Here is a 23,688-nt window from a genome sequence, read left to right as displayed (position 1 = left end):
TGAGAGAATGATCCGGGTGGAAGTTGTCTTTGATTACGCTGCCTGCAAGGCAGAGGGAGGTGTAGATAGAGTCAATAGATGGGAGGCAGATTCGCTTGATGGACTGCACTGTGTTCACGACTGTAGTTTCTTACAATCTTGGGCAGAGCAGTTGCCATTACAAGTTGTGATGCAGCCAGATAGATGCATCTGCAAAAATTGATAAGAGTCAATATGGACATGCCAAATTTACTTAGTTTCCTGAGGAAGAATAGGCACTGTACCTTGATCTATGTTAAAAATATTCAGTGACCTCACCTCACCCCACTTCTAAGACAGAGTTCCAAAGTTGCACAACCTTCTGAGAGAAAAATAATTCTCCCCCTTGTTGGTCTGAAAGGGGGACCCCTAATTTTAAAACAGTGCCCCTGTGCCCTCCACTGCCACGCCAGCTCCCAGGCCAGCACCATATTTGCCTCAGCACAATCCTTTGGAAAGAAATAACTCATATTTATACAATTCCTTTGTCCATTCTCTCAGGACTTCTACATCAATTCCATTTACTTTGTTTTGTTATGGAAGTAAAAATTTTCTAAACACTGCGATCCAATTCTTCACGCGAGCTCCCATGAGCTGCAAATGAGGTGAATGACCTGTTTTAACTAACGTTACTTAAGAACACTGGGAAACATTTGTACTCTTCACTGAATGGGCGGCATGGTGGCACAGTGGTTAGCACTGTTGCTTCACAGCGCCAGGGTCCCAGGTTTGATGCCCAGCTTGGGTCACTGTCCGTGCGGAGTCTGCACGTTCTCCGTGTGTTGCATGCATTTCCTCCGGGTGCTCCGGTTTCCTCCCACGAGTCCGGAAAGACGTTCTGGTAGGTAATTTGGACATTCAGAATTCCCCCTCTGTGTACCCAAACAGGCGCTGGAATGTGGCGACTCGGGGCTTTTCACAGTAACTTCATTGCAGTGTTAATGTAAGCCGACTTATGACAATAAAGATTATTATTATAGTGCCAAGGGATCTTTCAACTGAATAGATTTATCATTTCATCTCAAAGAAAGCACCCCCAACAGTGCAGCATTTCCTCAGTACTACTAGATTATTTCCTCAAAAATCTAAAGTAGGGTTTGAACCCGTGGTCTCCTGATTCACCGGGTAATATCGTCATGTGACCAGTTGAGCCATTCAGTAAAAGAGCCCTTGTTGGATTACAATGAAAGCACCAAATTCCTTGAAAAAAAAACTTCATTTCGAAGAATCAAAATTTCCAGTCGCTCTCCCTGACCCTCCACCCCAGCCATTTATGAATCATTTTTGGTTTCATTTCCAGTTGCCCCATATGCAGCTAAGGAAAACACGAGGAAGCTAGTTCTCTGTTAATTCTCAGACTGTCAAAACCACATGTTTACTTTTTCCAATTTCCAGTTACAGTTGAGTAAATTCCCCAGGCGGATTAAAAATCTTGGGTGTGTAACACATGCAGTGTCGGCACCAACAGATTTGATTAGGCTGCAGGTAAGAGCAATTAAAGCACAATTATGAATCAGTTCAGGATCCCCAATTCCATGTGTTAATAATAATGAGGCATTGGGAGGGATTCTCCGGTCCCACAGCCAAGTGTTTTTCGGCGGCGTGCCGTCCGCTGGCAGCGGGATTCTCTCTTCCTGCCGCTTGTCAATGAGATTTCCCTTTGAGGAGACTTCCGGTTGCGGCTATGCGGAGCTAAGCCACACGTTCGGCAGCTCCCGCTTTAATAGGACTTGTGGGCTCTTTTAAGGGCCCCAAACGGCGTTGATTCGACGATTCCCGGTGGATAAAGGGGTCTGGAGCAAAACCCCCCGGGATTTATGGTGCGGACTCGAAGTGGGGCGAGGAGAAAAACGGCAGCAGCTCCCCTGGAAAAGCGGGGGAAGGTGGACAAAATGGCGGCCGGTGGAGCCCCTGAGGAGTGGAGGCAGTGGGCTGACGAGCAGCAGGCAGCCCTTCTGCGCTATTTCACGGAGCTGAAAGGGGAGTTGTTGGAATCCCTGAAGGTGACGACGAGTAAGCTGCTGGAGAGCCAGACAACCCAGGGTGCGGCGATACTTGAGTTGCAGCAGCAGGCCTCTGAGCGCGAGGAGGAGGTTTCGGCCCTCGTGGGGAAGGTGGAGATACACGAGGCGCTTCATAAAAAGTAGCAAGATCGGTTCGAGGAGATGGAGCTTCGGTCACGGAGGAAGAACCTGCGGATCCTGGGCCTCGTGGAGGGGTCGGACCTGCCGGCCTATGTGGCCATGATATTGAACTCGCTGGTGGGGGCAGGATCCTTCCATCTGCCCCTGGAGCTGGAGGGGGCCCACAGAGTACTGGCCAGGCGGCCTAAGGCGAATGAACCCCCGCGGGCGGTGCTGGTGCGGTTCCATCGGTTCAGTGACCAGGAGTGTGTTCTCCGATGGGCCAAAAAGGTGAGGAATTGTAAGTGGGAGAATTCGGTAGTGCGTATCTACCAGGACTGGAGTGAGGAGGTGGCCAAGCGGAGAGCCGGGTTTAACCGGACGAAGGCGGTGCTCCATGGAAAGCAGGTGAAGTTCAGCATGTTGCCGCCTGCGCGCCTGTGGGTCACCTACAAGGACTGGCATCAGTACTTTGAGTCCCCGGAGGAAGTGTGGGCCTTTGTGCAGGCTGAAAAGCTGGACTCGAACTAGAGATTGGGGGCTGTGGGAGTTTTTCTATTTCTGTATCATTGTTTATGCTGTAGCGGGTTATTCTGTTTGTTTCTGTTCTTTCTCTCGCTTTTGGACGATGTGGGTTATGGTTTTGTGTTCTAAGGAGGGTACTGGGGTTTGTGGTTGATCTGTGTCTTTGTTTGTACGGAGTTGGTGGTTGGGTTGGGACTGCAGTTTGGGATCTGCGTTGGTGGGGTGGGGAAGTGTGGAAGCGCAGGGTTTTCTCTGGTTTCCCGCGCTGCGGGACGAGAGGGTGCAGCTGGTGGCGAGGGGCGTGGTTATTAGACCGGGTTTCCCGCGCTGAAGCGGTGCCAAGGAGCTGATGCAGGGGAGGAGGGGGGACCTCGTATCGGGAGGGGTCGGAGTTAGAGCGGGAGCTGCCGGGGTCAACAGTAGTCAGCTGGCTCACAGGAGTACAGTGGAGGGAGAGTCGCGGCTAGGTGGGGTCCTAGCCTGGGGGTGGGGGAGGGGGGATACCGGGTTGCTGCTGGATTGGCCAGGGAGGAGTTGGTGCGGGTCGGGGTGAGGTTCTATCGCTGTGGGAAACGGGCCGAATGGGTGCTGGCCAGGGGCGAGCAGTCGACGGGCTATGGCTAGTCGATGGGGGAGGGGGGCGGGGTGCCCCCTGATCTGGCTGATTACGTGGAACGTGAGGGGGTTGAATGGGCCAGTTAAGCGGGCCCGGGTGTTTTCGCATCTGAAGGGGCTGAAGGCGGACGTGGCCATGCTCCAGGAGACCCACCTGAAGGTGGCGGACCAGGTCCGTCTGAGGAAGGGGTGGGTGGGTCAGGTTTTCCACTCAGGGCTCGAGTCGAAGAACCGGGTGCTGGCGATCCTGGTAGGGAAGAGGGTGGCGTTTGAGGCGTCTGAGGTTGTGGCTGATAGTGGCGGCAGATATGTGATGGTGAGCGGTAGGCTGCAGGGGGAGAGGGTGGTGTTGGTTAATGTGTACGCCCCAAATTGGGATGATGCTGGTTTCATGAGGCGTATGTTGGGCCGCATTCCTGGCCTGGAGGTGGGGGGCTTGATCATGGGGGAGGACTTCAATACGGTGCTGGATCCCCTACTGGATCGTTCTAGTTCAAGGACAGGCAGGAGGCCGGCGGCGGCCAAGGTGTTGAGGGGGTTTATGGACCAGATGGGAGGAGTGGATCCCTGGAGGTTCGGGAGGCCGAGGGCTCGGGAGTACTCTTTTTTCTCCCATGTGCACAGGGATTATTCCCGCATTGATTTCTTTGTTTTGAGTAGGGGACTGGTTCCGAGGGTGGAGGAGGCCGAGTATTCGGCTATTGCGATTTCGGACCATGCTCTGCATTGGGTGGATCTGGAGATGGGGGAGGTGCAGGACCAGCGCCCGCTTTGGCGTCTGGACGTAGGGTTGTTGGCTGATGAGGAGGTGTGTAGGAGGGTTCGGGGATGTATCGAGAGGTACCTCGAGGTCAATGATACTGGGGAGGTCCAGGTGGGGATGGTGTGGGAGGCTCTGAAGGCAGTGATTATGGGGGACCTGATCTCCATCCGAGCCCATAGGGAGAGGGGGGAGAGGAGGGAGAGGGAGAGACTGGTGGAGGAGCTGTTGAGTGTGGATAGGAGGTACACGGAGGCCCCGGAGGAGGGATTGCTGGAGGAGCGGCGTAGCTTGCAGGCCAAGTTTGATTTATTGACCACCAGGAAGGCGGAGACACAGTGGAGGAAGGCACAGGGAGCGGCCTATGAGTATGGAGAGAAGGCGAGCAGGATGCTGGCGCACCAGCTTCGTAAGCGGGACGCGGCTAGGGAGATTGGTGGAGTGAAGGATAGAGATGGGAATGTGGTGCGGCAGGGGGCAGAGGTCAATGAGGTCTTTAGGGACTTCTATAGGGAACTGTACCGGTCGGAGCCGCTGGCGGTGGGAGGGGGAATAGAGATTTTGTTTGGACAGGCTCCGATTTCCAAGGGTGCAGGAGGAGCAGGTGGAGGGACTGGGGGCGCCGATCGAGTTGGAGCAGCTGGTCAGTGGGATTGGCCACATGCAGTCGGGGAAGGCGCCGGGACCGGATGGGTTCCCGGTTGAATTTTATAAGAAATATGCGGACCTGCTGGGCCCCCTGTTGGTTAGGACCTTCAACGAGGCATGGGAGGGGGGTGTTCTGCCCCCAACGATGTCTCGGGCGCTAATCTCCCTGATCCTGAAGCGTGATAAGGACCCCTTGCAGTGCGGATCATACAGGCCGATTTCACTGCTGAATGTAGACGCCAAGTTGCTGGCGAAGATCTTGGCCACTAGAATAGAGGACTGGGTGTCAGGGGGTGGTACATGAAAATCAGACGGGTTTTGTGAAGGGGAGGCAGCTGAACACTAACGTGAAAAGGCTGCTAAATGTGATAATGATGCCGGCAGCAGAAGGAGAGGCGGAGATTGTGGTGGCATTGGATGCGGAGAAGGCCTTTGACAGGGTTGAGTGGGGGTACTTGTGGGAGGTGTTGGAGAGGTTCGGGTTTGGGGTGGGGTTTATTAAATGGGTGAGGTTGCTGTACGAGGTCCCGATGGCGAGTGTAGCGACAAATGGGAGGAGGTCCGAGTACTTCAGGCTCCACTGTGGGACGAGGCAGGGGTGCCCCCTGTCCCCCTTGCTTTTTGCGCTGGCAATTGAGCCTCTTGCCATGACTCTCAGGGAGTCGAGGAGGTGGGGGGTTTGGTGCGAGGTGGGGAGGAGCACCGAGTGTCGCTGTATGCGGACGACTTGCTGCTGTATGTAGCAGACCCGGTGGGGGAATGCCGGAGGTGATGGAGATTCTTGCTGAGTTCGGGAGTTTCTCGGGATATAAATTGAACCTGGGCAAAAGTGAGCTGTTTGTCGTACACCCGGGAGATCAGGAGGAGGGGATTGGTAGACTCCGGCTAAAGAGGGCAGTGAGGAGTTTTAGGTACCTGGGGGTTCAGGTGGCTAGGAGCTGGGGGACTCTGCACAAGCTCAATTTTACTAGGTTGGTGGAGCAGATGGAGGAGGAATTTAAAAGGTGGGACATGCTGCCGTTGTCGTTGGCGGGTAGAGTACTGTCCGTTAAAATGACGGTGCTCCCGAGGTTTTTGTTTTTGTTTCAGTGCCTCACATTTTCGTTCCGAGGGCCTTTTTTAGGAGGGTGAACAGCAGCAATCTGGGATTTGTTTGGGCGCACGGGACTCCGAGGGTAAGGAGGGTCTTTTTGGAGCAGAGCAGGGATAGAGGGGGGCTGGCGCTGCCCAACCTCTCTGGGTACTATTAGGCGGCTAACGTCTCGATGGTATGTAAGTGGGTAATGGATAGGGAGGGGGCAGCATGGAAACGGATGGAGATGGCATCCTGTGGAGGCACGAGCCTGAAGGCACTGGTAACGGCACCGCTGCCGCTCCCTCCAACGAGGTACACTACGGGCCCGGTGGTGGCAGCTACCCTCAAAATTTGGGGGCAGTGGAGGCGACACAGGGGGGAAGTGGGAGCTCAGTGGAGGCCCCGCTGCGGGGGAACCACCGGTTTGTCCCAGGGAACATGGATGGCGGGTTCCTGGGGTGGCACAGGGCGGGCATTAGGAAGTTGGGAGACCTGTTTATCGACGGGAGGTTCGCGAGCCTTGGTGAACTGGAGGAGATGTTTGAGCTCCCCCCGGGGAATATGTTCAGGTACCCTCAGGTCAAGGCATTTGCTAGGCGACAGGTGGAGGGGTTCCCTTTGCTGCCCCTGCGGGGGGTAAGGGATAGGGTGCTTTCGGGGGTGTGGGTCGGGGATGGGAAGGTGTCTGACATCTACCAGGTAATGCAGGAGGTGGGGGAGGCATCGGTAGAGGAGCTGAAGGCTAAGTGGGAGGTTGAGCTGGGGGAGCAGATTGAGGAGGGGACATGGGCGGACGCCCTGGAGAGGGTGAACTCCTCCTCTTCATGTGCGAGGCTTAGTCTCATCCAGTTCAAGGTGCTGCACCGGGCCGACATGTCCGGATCTAGGATGAGTAGGTTCTTTGGGGGCGAAGACAGGTGCGTCAGGTGTTCAGGGAGTCCAGCGAACCATGCCCATATGTTCTGGGCATGCCCGGCACTGGAGGAGTTCTGGAAGGGGGTGGCGAGGACGGTGGGATCCAGGGCAAGCCAGGCTGGGTACTCGCGATATTTGGGGTTGGGGTGGAGCCGGGAGTGCAGGAGGCGAAAGAGGCCGATGTCTTGGCCTTTGCGTCCCTAGTAGCCCGGCGGAGGATCTTGCTGCAGTGGAAAGATGCGAGACATCCGAGCGTGGAGACCTGGATCAATGACATGGCGGGATTCATTCAGCTGGAGAGGGTCAAATTCGCCCTGAGGGGGTCGGTACAAGGGTTCTTTAGCAGGTGGCAGCCTTTCCTAGACTTTCTGGCTCAACGATAAGGTACTAGGTCAGCAGCAGCAGCAACCCGGGGGGGAGGGGAGGGGGGGGGGGTTTAGGGGGATAGTGTTTAAGTTAATTTGCTTATTGTTAATTTATTTTGTTGTTTATTAGGGTTGGGGGGTGGGGGGGTTTGTTATGTGCGTTGTTACGGGTGCCGGGGGGTGTTTATTACTATTATTGTTATTGTTGTTTTGTTGATATATATTTTTCAAAAAATTCCAATAAAAACTATTGAAAAAAAAAGAGATTTCCCTTTGAAGCCATCCCACATCGACAGGAAACCCACGGGCCGGGGTGCGCTGCGAGTGGGAAAAGAGAACCCCAATGGCTACAGAATTCTGGCCATTACTTTGGGATTTTCACAAAGAATGTTTTTCATTAAGTTATTTCTTACCATTCTCTTCTACAGGGCTATGATTCCAAGGCTCAAATAACTCTTATAGAATCATAGAATCCCTACAGTGCAGAAGGAGGCCATTCGTTCCATCGAGTCTGCGACAACCCTCCAAAAGAGCACCCTACCTGGGCCCACATCCCTGCCCTAAGTTCGTAACCCAATAAACCCACATAACCTTTGGGCACTAAGCAGCAATTGATCATGGCCAATCCACCTAACCTGCACATCTTTGGGCTGTGGGAGGAAACCGGAGCACCCGGCAGAAACCCACGCAGACACGAGGAGAATGTGTAAACTCCACACAGACACCCGAGGCTGGAATTGAACCCAGGTCCCTGGCGCTGTGATGCAGCAGTTATAACCATTGTGCCACCATGCCGCCTCTCCTAATAGTTGTCCAATAATTCCTCTTGCCTGAGTCTAGACTACTGAGTGAATAGTGGCAAATTATTCAACCCAGGAGAGCATCACAACTGAGCCCAATTGGACTGTCACTCGACATTCAAGGGACATTGTCACCCTTGGGACCCCCAGATCAGAGGTACGCTGAGGCCTTCTACAGTAGATCAACTAACATTTCTTGTTCTAAATTTAGAGTGCCCAATTAATTTTTTCCAATTAAGGGGCAGTTTAGCGTGGCCAATCCACCTACCTGCACATCTTTGGGTTGTGGGGGCAAAACCCACACAAACACGGGGAGAATGTGCAAACTCCACAGGGACAGTGACCCAGAATCGAACATGGGTGCTCGGCGCCGTGAGGTAGCAGTGCTACCCACTGCGTCACCATACTGCTCAGATCAACTAACAGAATGCCAACCAAGGATTTAAACTGGGACCTTCTGATGTCTGTGGCTCAGTGTCACATCATGGAGAATATTTACTCATTAAGCTATCAGGGAAATCACCTATGTGGGCTAAAATGAAACAGAAAAGGGTGGAAATACTCAACAGGTCTGGCAGCATTGGTGGCGAGCAGAAAAGAGTTAATGCTTCAGGTTAATGATGTTTTATCAGAATAGGAAGATGTTTACTTGAATTATCCCAGGTATGGAGGGACTGCCAGATGGGGAAAGATTAAACAGGTTGGGTCTCTCTACTCCGAGGAGTTCAGAAGAATGAGAGGTGATGTGATTGAAACATATCAGATTCTTAGGGTATGAGGCAGGTTAAATGTTGGCAGGATGTTTTCACTCATGGGAGAGTGTAGGACCAGAGGGCATAGTCGCAGAATAAGGGGGTGCTCGTTTAAGACTGATTTGAGGAACAATTTCTCCTCGCAAAGAGTGGTGAATCTTTGGAATTCTTTACCCAGGAAGCTGTGGTGGCCGAGTCCTTGAACATTTTCAAGGCTTCTGGGCAGGCCCGGCACTGGAGGAGTTCTGGCAGGGGGTGGCGAGGACGGTGTCGAGGGTGGTGGGATCCAGGGTCAACCCAGGCTGGGGACTCGCGATATTTGGGGTTGGGGTGGAGCCGGGAGTGCAGGAGGCGAAAGAGGCTGATGTTTTGGCCTTTGTGTCCCTAGTAGCCCAGCGGAGGATCTTGCTGCAGTGGAAAGATGCAAGACCTCCGAGCGTGGAGACCTGGATCAATGACATGGCGGGATTCATTCAGCTGGAGAGAGTCAAATTCGCCCTGAGGGGGTCGGTACAAGGGTTCTTTAGGAGGTGGCAGCCTTTCCTCGACTTTCTGGCTCAACGATAAGGTACTAGGTCAGCAGCAGCAGCAACCCGGGGGGGGAGAGAAAGGGGGGGGGGGAGAGAAAGGGGGGGGAGAGAAGGGGGGTGGAGAAAGGGGGATAGTTAATTTGCTTATTGTTAATTTATTTTATTGTTTATTGGGTTTGGGGGGGTGGGGGGGTTTGTTATATGCGTTGTTACGGGTGCCGGGGGGTGTTTGTTATTATTGTTCTGTTGATATATATTTTTCAAAAAATTCCAATAAAAAAATTTTTTTTAAAAAGAACATTTTCAAGGCTGAGAATGCTACTTATTAATCAGTAGGTGAACTAAGGGTTTGGGACAAAAGGCAGGAAAGTGAACTTAGTGAGTGTGGATCAGCCATGATCTAAATGGCAGAGCAGGTTCGAAGGGCCACTCCTGTTCCTATTTCTTATGGCTTTATGGTCTTTGGAGATTAATGGTTATTAAACAAGTACAAAGATAAGGAAAGGGGAGGAGGGAAGAACAAAAGAGAAAGGTCTGTAATAGGGTAGAGGGCAGGAGAGATTAAATGACATAAGGGATAATGGTTCAAGGTGGGGGGGGAGACAAATCTAGAAACCAAAGGCCTCTGAGAATGGGATCAGGGCTGGACTGTGCTGCCCTTCATGGGGTGTTGCTGTCGCGTGGCACTTGACGGAGACATCAGAGGGCTGCCTGACCATGTGGCTGCACACCACAAGAAAGACGCAGCATTTTCAAGAGGGATAGGGAAACAATACTAAACATCCAGTATTATGCTTGCACAACAGCTAGTTTAGATTTATTCAATAGCGTTGGAGAGGAAAAGGCTGTCATAAATCGAAAATCGGGGACGGCATGTGGCGCAGTGGTTAGCACTGGGACTGCGGCGCTGAGGACCTGGGTTCGAATCCCAGCCCTGGGTCACTGTCCGTGTGGAGTTTGCACATTCTCCCCATGTCTACGTGGGTTTCACCCTCACAACCCAAAGATGTGCAGGTTAGGTAGATTGATCACGCTAAACTGCCCCTTAATTGGAAAAAAAATAATTGGGTACTCAAAATTTATTAAAAATAAATAAATAAATAGAAAATCGGATTTAAGCCTAGCAAGATTTGTGTAAAAAATTTTAATGGTGATTCTACATTCAAGACTATTCTGAATATCTTTTATAGAAAGGAAACCATACTGGATTTAGTCACCAGCTTGATTTTGATACATTGGCTGCAACCTTCAGAAACCAGCCTTCAGTGGCAGCTGTGGTTCAGTGTTACTATTGTCAGTCAGAGGGTTGTGGGTAGAGGTTCCAGCCCTGTAAATTCAGCACAAACTGTGAGCTGACACTGGGGGAGAGCTGCTTTGTTTGATCTGCCATCTTTTGGATGAGACGCTAAACTGAGGCCCCATCTGTCCTGTCAGGTTTAAGAAAAACATCCCGAAGCACTATTTCGAAGAGCGGGAAAGATATCCCCAGTGTGATCATTATCCCATTACTGTTTTGTGGAGCCATGCTGTGTGCAAACGGATGGCCACATTTTCTACATTGCCCGCTTTAGCATTGGAACAGGAGGAGGCAATTCGGTCCATCGCCCCTGCTGCACCATTTAATTAGATTATGAGTGATCATCTACATCGATGCCACTTTGCTGCACTATCTCCGTATCACGAGATGTAATTAACCTCCAAAAACCAATCCATTTCTGTCTTTGACATGCTCAATGATTGAACTTCAACGGCCCACTGGATTAGAGAATTCCAAAGGTTCACACCCTCTCAGTGAAGAAAGTCCTCCTCATCTCAGTCTTCAATGGTCTGCCCCTTATTCTGAGATGAAGACCCCTGGTTTTAGACTCACCAGCCAGGGAAACATATCAAAAACACTTAATTGGTGTCAAAGCATTTTGGGATATCCTAAGGTCGTACAGAAAGTCACATTTTTCTGTTTTTGTTTCTTTCACCAGTGAAACTCCAATCATATACCAGCTTTCAACCCATAGATATATCTCCTAGATTTAGGTTTAGCTCCCCCAGATCCATGATGCCCCTGCCACCACTCTTGGTCTATCGCAATCTCATCTCTCCTGTCCAGGTGGTAGGTATCTTTTATGTTAAAATAAACTTCATTTAAACACAGTATTAACCACATTAACATCAAAGAAAATAGCTTTGTTTATATAAATTTAATTAAGTTATTTCCTACCCAATTTTTTATTTCAATTAAGGGGCAATTTAACATGGCCGATGCACCTACTCTGCACATCTTTGGGTTGTGGGGGTGTGAAATGAAAATTGCTTATTGTCACAAGTAGGCTTCAAATGAAGTTAGTGTGAAAAGCCCCGAGTTGCCACATTCCGGCTCCTGTTCGGGGAGGCTGGTCTGGGAATTGAACCGTGCTGCTGGCCTGCCTTGGTTTGCTTTCAAAGCAAACGATTTAGCCCTGTGCTAAACCAGCTGTGTGACCCACGCAGACACAGGGAGAACGTACAAACTCTACACGGACAGTGACCCAGGACCTGGATCGAACACGGGTCCTCAGCGCCGTGAGACAGCAGTGCTAACCACTGCACCACTGAGCCCCCCCCCCCCCCCCCCCCCCCCCCCCCCACCCGCAAAAAATTGCTTATTAAACACATTGAAAGATCCAGGGTGTGATTCAGTGGCCTTGTTGCGCTCGAGCGCGACGAGGCCGGTGAATAGCAGGAGAGGGCAAAAATGAGAATCGCGGCGGGCCAAACCGTTTGGGATACAACCGGCCCACTCCCGTAGGCAAAATCGAGATCCCGCCGAAGCATGGCCAGGAACCAATAATCACCACTTAAGCCCTATTTCCATACAATTAATGGGAGCGGCTTCCCCCGCAAGTGGTCACGTCGGCCCCGATTATTACTCCTTTTTAAAAGCGTGAACCTGGTGAAAGGGCTGCTGCGGGAAGCTGAGGAGGTGAGTAACCACCTTCACTCACAAGCAAAGAGCCCGGGGGTACTGGGCCTGCTGCCCCTGTGCTTGGAGGGGGGTGGAGGGGGCAACCGAGGATGAGGTCCACCCTCAACTGAGGTGGTCTGCTATGGGGGGGACATCGGAGCTGGGGGGGGGGGGGGGGGGGGGGGGGTTGTCAGGGATCGGAGCATGTGGCTCCGGCATGCCAACCCCTGGATCGTATGTACCCGGTTCAATAAGGGAATGGAGGATCGCAATGTGGAAGACATCGCTGTTTGTCAGTCTCTCGCCCTCTCCAGTTCCTTACAGATATTGAACAGTATGGACGATATTTTGGACACCGTGGACTTGCCCTAGCAGTGCTGCTGGCGGGCGCCGATGTGTAGAGGCCTGCCCCACACCCTGAGGATGCGGCTGCCCATCAGGCCAGGGTGAGACCCAGAGGGGGAGGCCCGCGATGGCCCAGGGTGTACAAGTGTTGCTGGTCATTCGAGCAGATGATGGACAACGCGTGTTGCAGGAGGCTCTGCCTCCACAACAAGACGATGTGGCACTTGTGCTATGTCCTTGCGAATAAGGCACCATGTGGAGGAGAGGGACACCCACTCTCCATGGCCATAAAGGCCACCGCAGCCCTGAACTTTTATGCCGTGGGATCATTCCAGGGTCCAATCAGGGACCTGTGTGGCATATCTCAGGCTACAGTCTACAGGTGCACTGACAGGTCTCAGATGCCCTGTTTTCCCAGGTCTCAATGGTCCTCAATGGCTTGGAAATGCTCTGCAGCGCCTCGGCAGTGCCCACCTGCGACCGTGACAAGCTCTGCAGCGCCTCGGCTATTCCCATCTGAGACTGGGACATGTCTCCCAGCGCCTCGTCAAGGTCCTCCTGGTACTGGATCATATCCCCCATCGAGTCGGACTGTCCACCGAGGCCTTCAGCCATGGCTGTCACCAACTGATCCATGCCTTGGACACCTCCAATCATGCTGCTGACATTGTGCACCAGGCTCTTCACTGCGGTTGCCACCCTAGCAGCGTTGCACCGTAGTCTCTCTGGGACTCCTCCAATCGGCTACGGGCTTGCTGGAGGATCGCTGACACCCACCCGGTATGTCACAGCTGCACCCTAATGTCTGCAGCAGCTCCAGGATAGCCTGGTCCAGAGGCTCAACATCTGACTGGGACCCAGCTGGGTTCAGGGATCCAGCAGACCTCTGACTGCTGTCTCACCTGGGCGTTACTGCCTCCTCCTTATGTACATCTGCAACTTTGTGGTGCTCACCAGTAGGCGCCCAAGAAGCCTGTCCACTAATGTTGCCCACCGAGGTGCGTGGCTCTGCGCTGGTGGAGGGTGGGGATGACAACTGTGAGGCATCGATGGTTGCATCCTCGGAGCTCTCCTCCGAGGTGTTCTCGCAGGAGGTGAGGGGGACGACAACCACAGATGGTCCAGTGAGAAAATAGACATGTGGTCAGTGGGAGGGGTGGGTCATTCAGTCAAGCAATAAGAACGCACGCTTGACAGGTCATCCGGGTGGGGCCCAGTCGATCCTCACCACTGCGGCATGTGCCGATCTCTGCGCCGGTGACCACTCTGTCCTCGGCAACCCCTGAAACCTCCAGGACCAGTTCCTCGAGTGTGATGAGGCTCCTGGGCAGGATTCTCTGTTAGCTGAAGCCAAAATCATGAAACGCAATTGGGCAAAGAATATGTCCCAACACCAAAATCGCGCTGATTTGACACCAAATCGCAGTTCTCCATCACATCGACAGTGGCGTGATGCACTATCAATTATGACGAGACGAGAGTAGAATGTAATCGAGGCTTTATTACACAGAGATGTGTGGCCTCCTACAGCAGCTGACAAAATGGCTGCTGTATGGAGAGCACACATATTTATACTCTGCCTACTGGGCGGAGCCAGCAGGCAGGGATCTACCCCCGTACCTGTAGTACAGGGGCCTTACCGTAAAACCCATATATACGTTATAATACATCAGTGGTGACTACCACATTCACCCCCTGTTAAAAATGAGTCCAGCTGGGGTGGTGGAGAACGATATACATACAACTTGCTTTTTCTAAAAATCACAGAGAATGTTACAAATTTAGGTGGTCCAGTGCCTTGATCTGCCGTCGAGAGCACCGCAGTGCTGATGGCGACTCCGGCGTCGGCTTGGTCTTCGGTGACTCCGGGAGCGTGTTGAAATCCTCTTCATCCCCGGGTGGGAGCAAGAGGAGGATGGATTGTCCTGGAGCGGGGGCTGCGGTGGGGTCTGCCGGGGAAGGGAGGGTGGCGCCGGGGCAGAGTGGGGGGGTGTGTGGGGAACCAGCTGGTGTCAGGTCCCTGAGGGAGACCGTGTCTTGGTGGCCGTCGGTGTACTCTACGTAAGCGTACTGCGGGTTGGCGTGGAGTAGCTGTACCCTCTCAACCAACGGGTCCGCCTAGTGGAGTCGCACGTGTTTACAGAGGCGAACGGATCCTGGAGCTGCCGGCCACGCTGGAAGTGAAACCCCGGAGGTGGACTTCCTGGGGAAGGCAAAGAGACGTTCATGGAGGGTTTCGTTAGTCACGGTGCACAGGAGCGACCGAATGGAATGAAGTGCGTCGGGAAGGACCTCCTGCCAGCGGGAGGCCGGGAGATTTCTGGACTGTAGTGCCATCTGGAAAGCCCTCCAGACCGTCTCATTCTCCCGCTCCACCTGCCCGTTGCCCCAGGGGTTTTAGCTGGTTATCCTGCTCGAGGCAATGCCCATGTTGAGCAGGAACTGGCGCAGCTCATCGCTCATAAATGAGGATCCCCGGTCGCTGTGGACATAGGCGGGGAAACCGAACAGAGCGAAGGTGGTGTTGAGGGCTTTGATGGCGGTGGCAGACGTCATATCAGGGCATGGGACGGCAAAGGGGAATTGGGAATATTCATCGACCACACTGAGGAAGTACATGTTTCGGTTGGTGGAGGGGGGGGGCCCTTTGAAGTCCATGCTGAGGCGTTCAAAGGGGTGGGAGACCTTCACCAAGCGCGCACGGTCTGGCTGGTAGAAGTGCGGTTTACACCTCCCGCAAACCTGGCAGTCTCTGGTGATAGCCCTGACTTCCTTGATGGAGTAGGGCAGATTGCGGGCCTTAATGAAGTGGTAAAAACGGGTGACTCCTGGGTGACAGAGATTGTCGTGCAGAGTCCGGAGTTGGTCCACTTGTGCGCTGGCACATGTACCACGGGACAGGGCATCGAGGGGGCTCATTGAGCTTACAGAGATACAAAATCTCATAATTGTAGGTGGAGAGCTCGATCCTCCACCTCAAGATTTTATTGTTTTTGATCTTGCCCCGCTGTGTGTTGTTGAACATGAAGGCATGTGAAGATGAATCTCCTGCCGGCCAGATAATGCCTCCAATATCGCACAGCTTCAACGATCACTTGCCGATCACTTGGGCCTCCTTTTCGACGGAGGTGTGCCGAATTTCGGAGGCATGGACGGTGCGGGAAAAGAAGGCCACGGGCCTGCCTGCCTGGTTGAGGGTGACGGCCAGAGCGACATCTGATGCATCGCTCTCGACTTGGAAGGGGAGCGCTCATCGATCGCGTGCATCGCGGCCTTGGCGATGTCAGCCTTGATACAATCGAAGGCCCGATGAGCCTCGGCCGACAGTGGGAAAACATGGATTGAATGAGTGGGCGGGCCTTGTTCATATCGTTTGGGACCCACTGGGCGTAATAACGAAAATAACCCCAGGCATCGTTTGAGGGCGGTGGGGCATTGGGTGAGGGGGAGTTCCATGAGGGGGCGCATGCGATCGGGGTCGGGCCCTAGAACTCCGTTCTGAACCACACAGCCGAGGATGGTTAATCGGTTTTGTGGTGAACACACACTTCTCCTTGTAAGTGAGGTTGAGGAGAGTGGCGGTGTGGAGAAATTTGGAAAGGTTAGCGTTGTGGCCCTGCTGGTCATGGCCGCAGATGGTGATGTTGTCCAGGTATGGGAAAGTGGCCCATAGTCCGTACCGGTCAACCATTCGGTCCATCTCCCATTGGAAGACCGAGACCCCGTTGGTGACGCCGAAGGGATCCCTAAGGAAATTGGAAAGGTGGCCGTCTTGTTGCTCGTTATGCTTTCCCTTAATTTGCTCTGTTTTAGTTTCCTTTGCTCTGGAGACTCCAGGTATCTTTCTGATACCACCACGAGGTTCAAAGCCAAGTACTGATCAATAACTCAATACACCTGTTAGTTAGTTTGAAATCAATACACATTTATTATACACACAGTCAATCACTACTCATGCACAAACTCTACTTACTAAACTATCACTACTACTAAAAGCCTATACTTAGCTTCGAATGACCCACCAGGTCAGAGGAACAATGGCCTTTGTCCGGTTCTGATTCTGCTGGCTTCAAACTGGTACGGAATAGTAGCTAGGAGCGTCTATCTCGTAGCATGCGTTGATCTGAGACTTACTTGGTTGATGCAGCTGCTAGGCAAGTCTCTCCTCGCTGAGAGCCAAGCCCAAGAGAGCGAATTGAACTTGGGGACGCTATCTTATAGGCTCCAGGGGTTTCGCGCCCTTTTGGGCGGACCCCGGACTTGGTCCCAATTAATTGGACCATGTCTCAATCGTTCTTATCGATTTTCTCCAATACTGGAGTTGTTCCCTGATCATTGGGTGGGCCCTAGGTGTTCGTTGGCCTGCCTTTGTTCTAGCTCCCGATTGTTTTAATGTCTCTTTTTGTCCCTGGAGATAGCTCATTAATATGTTAATGGCTATTGGGTTCAGTTCTTTCTGGATTCTGCAAATCTTAATACACAACAAACCTTGCACTTGCTTGTGTTCTCTGGTGTTGTCCAATTTTCCCTACACTCCTTGCGAGTGTCCATTTTGAAATCGGGATGTGGCCACCTCAGGTGGCTGCAGTCTGCTTCGAACGCAGTGTATGGGCAGTCCGCCTTACGGATGGGGAGCTGGTGGTAGGCAGATTTCAGGTCCAATGTCAAGAAGACCCGGTATTCTGAAATCTGATTGACCATATCAGATATGCGTGGGACCCCCTCCCATGCTGCGTGTACCGGTTGATGGTCTGACTGTAGTCAACGTCCATCCTGTTTTTCTCCCCGGTTTTCACCACTACCACTTGGGCTCTCCAGAGGCTGTTGCTGGCCTCGATAATACCTTCCCGCAGCAGTCACTGGACCTCAGACCTGATGAAGTTCCTGTCCTGGGTGCTGTACCGTCTGCTCCTGGTGACAATGAGTTTTCAATCCAGGGTAAGGTTTGCAAAAAGGGAAGGCGGGTCGACCTTAAGGGTTGCGAGGTCGCAAACAGTAAGGGATGGCAAGGGCCCGTCAAATTTCAAGGTTAGGCTCTGAAGGTTGCACTGGAAGTCCAGGCCAAGTAGCAGGGCAGTGCAGAGGTTGGGGAGGACGTAGAGGCGGAAGCCGCTGAACTCTACGCCCTGGACAGTGAGGGTGGCGATGCAGTACCCCTGAATCGCCACGGAGGCCAGGGAGATTCTCTGGTTAGCGGGGTGTGCAGCGAGGGAGCAGCGCCTTACCGTATCAGGGTGGATGAAGCTCTCAGTGCTCCCAGAGGGTGCTATGTCTTTTCGTCCGACGTCATTTCGTCCAACGACACTTCGTCCACGTCTTTTGGTCCAACGTCTTTTTGTCCGCACGTCTTTTGGTCCAACGTCTTTTTGTCCGATGATTTTTTTTGTCAAAGACTTTTTGTAACTTGACTTTTTGTAACTTGCTTATTAGCACTCCACTCCACTCCCCACATTAACTTTTTGTAAATAGAAATCTTCTCTAATGCACATAGCAAGGTATAATATGCAATAAAAGATTTTTATTACCGGTCTCTTTCCTTTAACGAGCCTCGTTAAAGGATAGTTATTATCGTTCTCTTTCCTTTAACGAGCCTCGTTAAAGGATAGATATTATCGTTCTCTTTCTTAATTCGCCCATCCCGAAATGGCAAAGTTCATTGTGTCAACGAAGAGCAAAAGGAAGGTAGCTGATGGAAATAACTACATCTACGATTTTCATTCGAGCAGTCCAAACATAGGAAAAGAATACTGGAGATGTGAGAAAAGAAGGCTGTGTTCAGTGCGGATTCACACGGTAACAGAAAACAATGAGCCAAAAATTATTTATTTCTCTAATGAGCACCTTCATCCAGCTGATGTTGATTCGTTAAATGCTAGAAAAGCAGTTGCAGAAATAAAGCATGAAGCAGTGGAAAACATAGCAGCAAGTTCGCGTAGCATACTAGCGGCCAAGTTTACGCAGCTATCAGAAAATACCTGCTCTCAACTCCCTAGGTTGCCCGTCGTCTCAAGGACTATTCAAATGTGCCGACAAAAAAATTCTGGATTTCCCGCTAATCCAGCGGCTAGACACGGTTTTGAAATACCTGACAAATATTGTAAACTTGACAATGGCGAACAATTTCTGAGATACGATTCGGGCGCCGAGGATCAACAGCGCTTACTAGTATTCGCATCAGAAAGTGCTCTTCAGGATTTAGCATCATATCGTCATTGGGCATGCGATGGGACATTCAAGATTGTGCCACAGCAGTGGTTTCAACTGTTCTGCATTCATGTACAAGTTAAAGGAAGCAGTTTTCCACGGGTCTTTGCATTACTGCCGAATAAAAGAAAGCAGACATATGAATTATTTTTTGACCAATTGAAAATTATGCAACCTAATGCAGATCCGATTGATATCATGGCAGATTTCGAAGTTGCAGTTCACAAGGCAATTAATTCATCATTCCTTAATTCATCTGTCGTGGCATGTTTGTTTCATTTGAGCCAATCTGTGTTTCGAAAAATTACCGATTTAGGCCTCAAAGAAAAATACAATACAGACTCTGAATTCTGTCTTAAAATTTGATGTTTTTCAGCATTAGCTTTCCTCCCCGTTGAAGATGTCGAAGAGGCTTATGAAGATTTGATAGACGATGAAGAAATACCTGCTGAATTCGTCGTTTACTTCGACTTGACTTGCATAGGCATTGTGAGAGGATGTGGTGCCAGACGAAGGAGAGAAACACCTACATTCCCGACAGCTGTATGGAATGTTAATCAGCGTGCTCTACAAGATCTACCGAGAACAAATAATGGTGCTGAGGGGTTTCATTCTGCGATAAAGCGTTCGGCGGGTGGAGCTCATTTGAATATCTGGAGGTTAATCAAAACTCTGAAGGAAGAGGAAGGGTTCATAATAGGCAAAAAGGCTCAAATTCTTCGGGGAGATCAGTCGACTTCATGTACGCATTGGTAGTTGAATATGATTCTACAACAAAAAATGATTTCTTGAGGAATGTTGCTTACAATTTACATCAATTTTAAGTAACTTCGGGAATTTTAAGTAATTAGTAAACTTTTAGATTTTTTAACTGCATTTTTAGATTTTTTAACTGCATTTTTCAACTTGCATTTTACTTGCATTTTATCAATTACTTGCATTTTAGCAATTAAATTCACTTGCTCTATTGTACTTGCATTTTATCAATTAAATGGTTTTATACGGAGTTAATTTGTAATTGGATAATTGGACAAAAAGACGTTGGACCAAAAGACGTGCGGACAAAAAGACGTTGGACCAAAAGACGTGGACGAAGTGTCGTTGGACGAAGTGACGTCGGACGAAAAGACGCGACACGCTCCCAGAGTCCAGAAGGCAGGATATCTTGTGCCCGTCAACCTTCACCTTTGTCGAAGCAGTCGCGAGGTTGTGCGGTCGAGACTGGTTAATCGTGACCGAGGCACGACGCGGCTGGTCGGCGGTGGTTGCAGGCACTGAGCAGCCTGATGAGGTACCCGACGGGCAGAGGTCTCGAGGTGGGTAAGATGGCGGCACTCTCGGGCTGCACGTGTCCTGGAGCAGGCAAGATGGCGGCACCCATTGGTTCTGAGGCAAGCAAGATAGCGACACCCACGGGACGTACGTGTTGGGAGCCGGGACAATAGCGGCGATTAAGTGAGCCTGGCACACTGCAGCAAAATGACCCTTCCTGCCACAGGCCTTACAGAGCAAGCTATGCGCCGGGCAGCGCTGCCGGCGTGTTTTGACTGTCCGCAGAAGTAGCATTTGGGTCCCCCGGGGGTTGGCTGCCGCGCGGCGCAGGCGTGGGGTTGGCTGGGGGCGGTCCCTGATGGGGTCCATGATGGGGTGGCTGTCTGCGGGGTCCATGATGCACAGGGGGGGTGGGCTGCGCGGTCGGGGACATAGGCCTGTACGTTGCGTGAGGTGACCGTAAGCGAGAGCGCTAGTTTTTTGGTCGCCGCGAGGTCAAGCATGGCCCCTTCTAAGAGGCGCTGACGGATGTAGTCAGACCCTATGCCCGTAACGAACGCGTCTCTTATTAGTAGGTTTGAATGTTCAGTGGGCGAAATGGCCTGGGAGTCACAGTCTCTCACTGGGGTGAGCAGGGCACGCCAGAAATCTTCCACAGACTCACCGGGAAGTTGGTGCCACGTGGATAGGAGATGCCTGGCGTAGATCTTGTTGGTCCGCTGAGCGTAATTCTCCTTCAGTAGCGCCATGCCTTCTGCGTAGGTTGGCGTGTCCTGGACAAGGGGAAAAATGTTGGAGCTCAGCCGCGTGTACAGAATCTGGAGCTTCTGTGCTTCTGGGATTGGGTCTGGCGAGACCCGATGTAAGCTTCAAAGCAGGCTAGCCAGTGTTCAAAGTCTTTTTTGGCGTTGTCTGCTTGAGGATGCAACTGTAGGCGATCCGGCTTGATGCGGAGGTCCATCTTAAAAAATCTCTGAGTAATAAATTGATGCTCTATCAATTATGACGAGACGAGAACAGAATGTAATCGAGGCTTTATTACGCAGAAATGTGTGGCCTCCTACAGCAGCTGCCGAAATGGCTGCAGCTCTGAGAGCCCACACATTTATACTCCGCCTACTGGGAGGATCAACAGGCAAGGGTCTACCCCCGTGCCTGTAGTACAGGGGCCTTACCGTAAAACCCATATTTACAGTATAATACATCAGTGGTGACTACCACACGCCGTCAATGCGTACCGGAACGTATGTACAGTAAACACCGTTTGCGTATCATTAGCGGGCCCGACCCAGTATTCTCCGGGGCCCCTGCGATTTTCCTCCTCCGATGGGCCGAGTTCCTGACAACACGGTTCACTTGGGTCCCCAATGTCACGCCACACATTCTGGAACCTTTTGTGATCTTCTCAATGTTCACTATCCGAGGGTTGGAAGAAGGCTTCCTCAAAGAATGGGGGCAATTCGTTGGCCTGTTCCAAAGCCAACAGCAACTAGGGAACAAGGGAGAGACGGGGGAACAGATAAAAACACACAGCACGAAGAGATACAAAAAGGGAATCGGGAGGAAATGACGAATGGAGGAGTGGGCGGGAAAGGGAGCAGGAAGCCCCCCCCCTCTCCCAAACTCACCAGGTCTGCAACAAAAACCACTGAAGGAAGGAGGGGGGGGGGGTGATAACAGGCACTCAGAATACCCAGAACGGAAGAAGGGGATACAAAGGAGGAGTCAGGGAGTGGGGGGATAGGGAGAGGGGAAAGAGGGGGGAGAAGATATATCAAGAAAGAATGTATGTACATAAGAACTGTTTAAATTGTAAATATCGGACGCAAAGTTTCACTATGTAAATTGAAAATGGCAATAAAAATACTTTTAAAAAAAGATCTCAAGGTTGTCGCTTATCTCTCCACGTATGGTCTTGATGCCTTGGGTGGTGGCAGAGTATCAGACTTTGTTTTCTGAAATAAAAGCATAGATAAGGACACAAGCAATACCAAGAGAACGTTTATCAATTTACTAGCTTCCTCTAGAATGTCCCCCGTGTCAACAAATTAGCTATTAAACCAAAACCCGAGTCCGCCGCATTCCATCCTGGAAGGTAGGTCTGAGGTTCAGGCTCCTTAAGTGCCTGTCCCTTTCTCTTAAACATTGCTACCAAATCCTGTTCATGATGCCAAATGTGTCCTGGATTACTCCAAGAGTTCTTTATGATTCGGACACAAAGGGCAGCACGGTGGCCTAGTGGTTAGCACAACCGCCTCACGGCGCTGAGGTCCCAGGTTCGATCCCGGCTCTGGGTCACTGTCCGTGTGGAGTTTGCACATTCTCCCCGTGTCTGCGTGGGTTTCGCCCCCACAACCCAAAAATGTGCAGAGTAGGTGGATTGGCCACGCTAAATTGCCCCTTAATTGGAAAAACTAATTGGGTAATCTAAATTTAAAAAAAAAAAAATGATTCGGACACAATGCAATAAAGAGAACAACAACAGAAGTTTGTCTACTCGATTAGCAAAAATAATACAAATATGAATATAAAATAAGAATATAAACAAGAATCTTACGCCCATCTGTTCATCAGGGTCCCCGGAGGTCAATGGCGGCTTTGAGATTCGGCTCCTGGCATCTGTCGTGACTCTAGTCCAAGTTGAAGTCCTACTAACAAGCAAAAGGGCCTGATATTTATACAGTGAAGTAAATAAATCTAATAGATAAGCAGTTGGGAAAGTGAGCAAGCTGTTGCAAATAGTTGGATAAATGAAGTATTAAACAAGCATAGTGTGGCATGAGAACGCCTGAGTTTAAACATCTGGTGCTTTATATTCCAGTCAACATCCTGGCCATTGAAGGCTGCTAAGTATCCTTACATGAACAGAATCAACCCATTCTTTTTTTTTTAATTTAGAGTATCCAATTCATTTTTTCCAATTAGGGGCAATTTAGTGTGGCCAATCCATCTACCTGCATATCTTTGGGTTGTGGGGGCGAAACCTATGCAAACACAGGGAGAGTGTGCAAACTCCACACAGACAGTGACCCACAGCCGGGATCAAACTTGGGACCTCAGCGCCGTGAGGTAGCTATGCTAACCACTAGGCCACCCTGCTGCCCATGATCAACCCATTCCTTACAGACCATCAGCTGCGCATCATACATGTCTGTGCCTGATGCCCGGGCAGTGTGCACAATGCCTTCATCCTGGCACACTCGACATGTTCGAGACGCCTGCCCCAGCTCCTGGGTGACAAGGGTTAACCAGTGAAGTCGTGGATGATGACATTTATCCGGAGGCCATAAACCAACACAGAGACCCGCTACAACAATGGCCATACAGCAACCAGGAGCGTGATCAAGTGGTGCGTCAGCCTCCTGAAGATGTGGTTCATGTGCCTTGACCGCTCTGGAGAGGCCCTCCAGTATGATGCTGAGAGGGGCGCCCACATTATGGTGGCCTGCTGTATCCTCCACAACATCCGACTGGAGGAGGGGGGGTGCTGGGTAGGGGAGGGGGACTGGCCAGGGGCACGGACACCGCATCCCAACCCCAGACTCCCTCAGTCTCCCCCCTCGGCCACCCCCTGCCTGCAACTCCCTCTGTGATACATATCTGTCGCACTATGGGGTGGGGTCCTGGGTAGACAGTCACAGCGGGTCTGGTCCATGGGATGGAGGATGATGATGACCCGCTCTGTGATGAACTCTGCTGCTCCGCATTGTTTGACAATGTCTGACTCCCGCCCATGGTAGCACTTTCCAGCCTCCATTGGGTGTCCCCTGCATGTGAGCTGGCCATTCCATCACATGGTCCCA

The 23,688-nt window shown here is 51.4% G+C and overlaps 1 protein-coding gene across 1 annotated transcript in view; it reads right to left on the bottom strand.

The window, feature by feature from the left end:
- Positions 1-22,747, bottom strand: part of LOC119969408 (tumor necrosis factor receptor superfamily member 5-like) — a 119,305-nt gene extending 96,558 nt beyond the window's left edge. Inside the window, exons 1-2 of the mRNA XM_038803027.1 lie at positions 22,443-22,747; positions 21,753-21,840 (exon numbers count right to left, since the gene is read on the bottom strand). The gene's annotated coding sequence lies outside the window, so the exon portion shown is untranslated. The remainder of the gene's footprint in view (positions 1-21,752; positions 21,841-22,442) is intronic.
- Between the last annotated feature and the right edge of the window lie 941 nt (positions 22,748-23,688).

The sequence above is a fragment of the Scyliorhinus canicula genome, chromosome 7 (assembly GCF_902713615.1).
Source record: "Scyliorhinus canicula chromosome 7, sScyCan1.1, whole genome shotgun sequence".
NCBI lineage: Eukaryota > Metazoa > Chordata > Chondrichthyes > Carcharhiniformes > Scyliorhinidae > Scyliorhinus > Scyliorhinus canicula.
The sequence above is the reverse complement of the archived record's forward strand: the minus strand, read 5'-3'. Positions and strand labels throughout refer to the sequence as shown.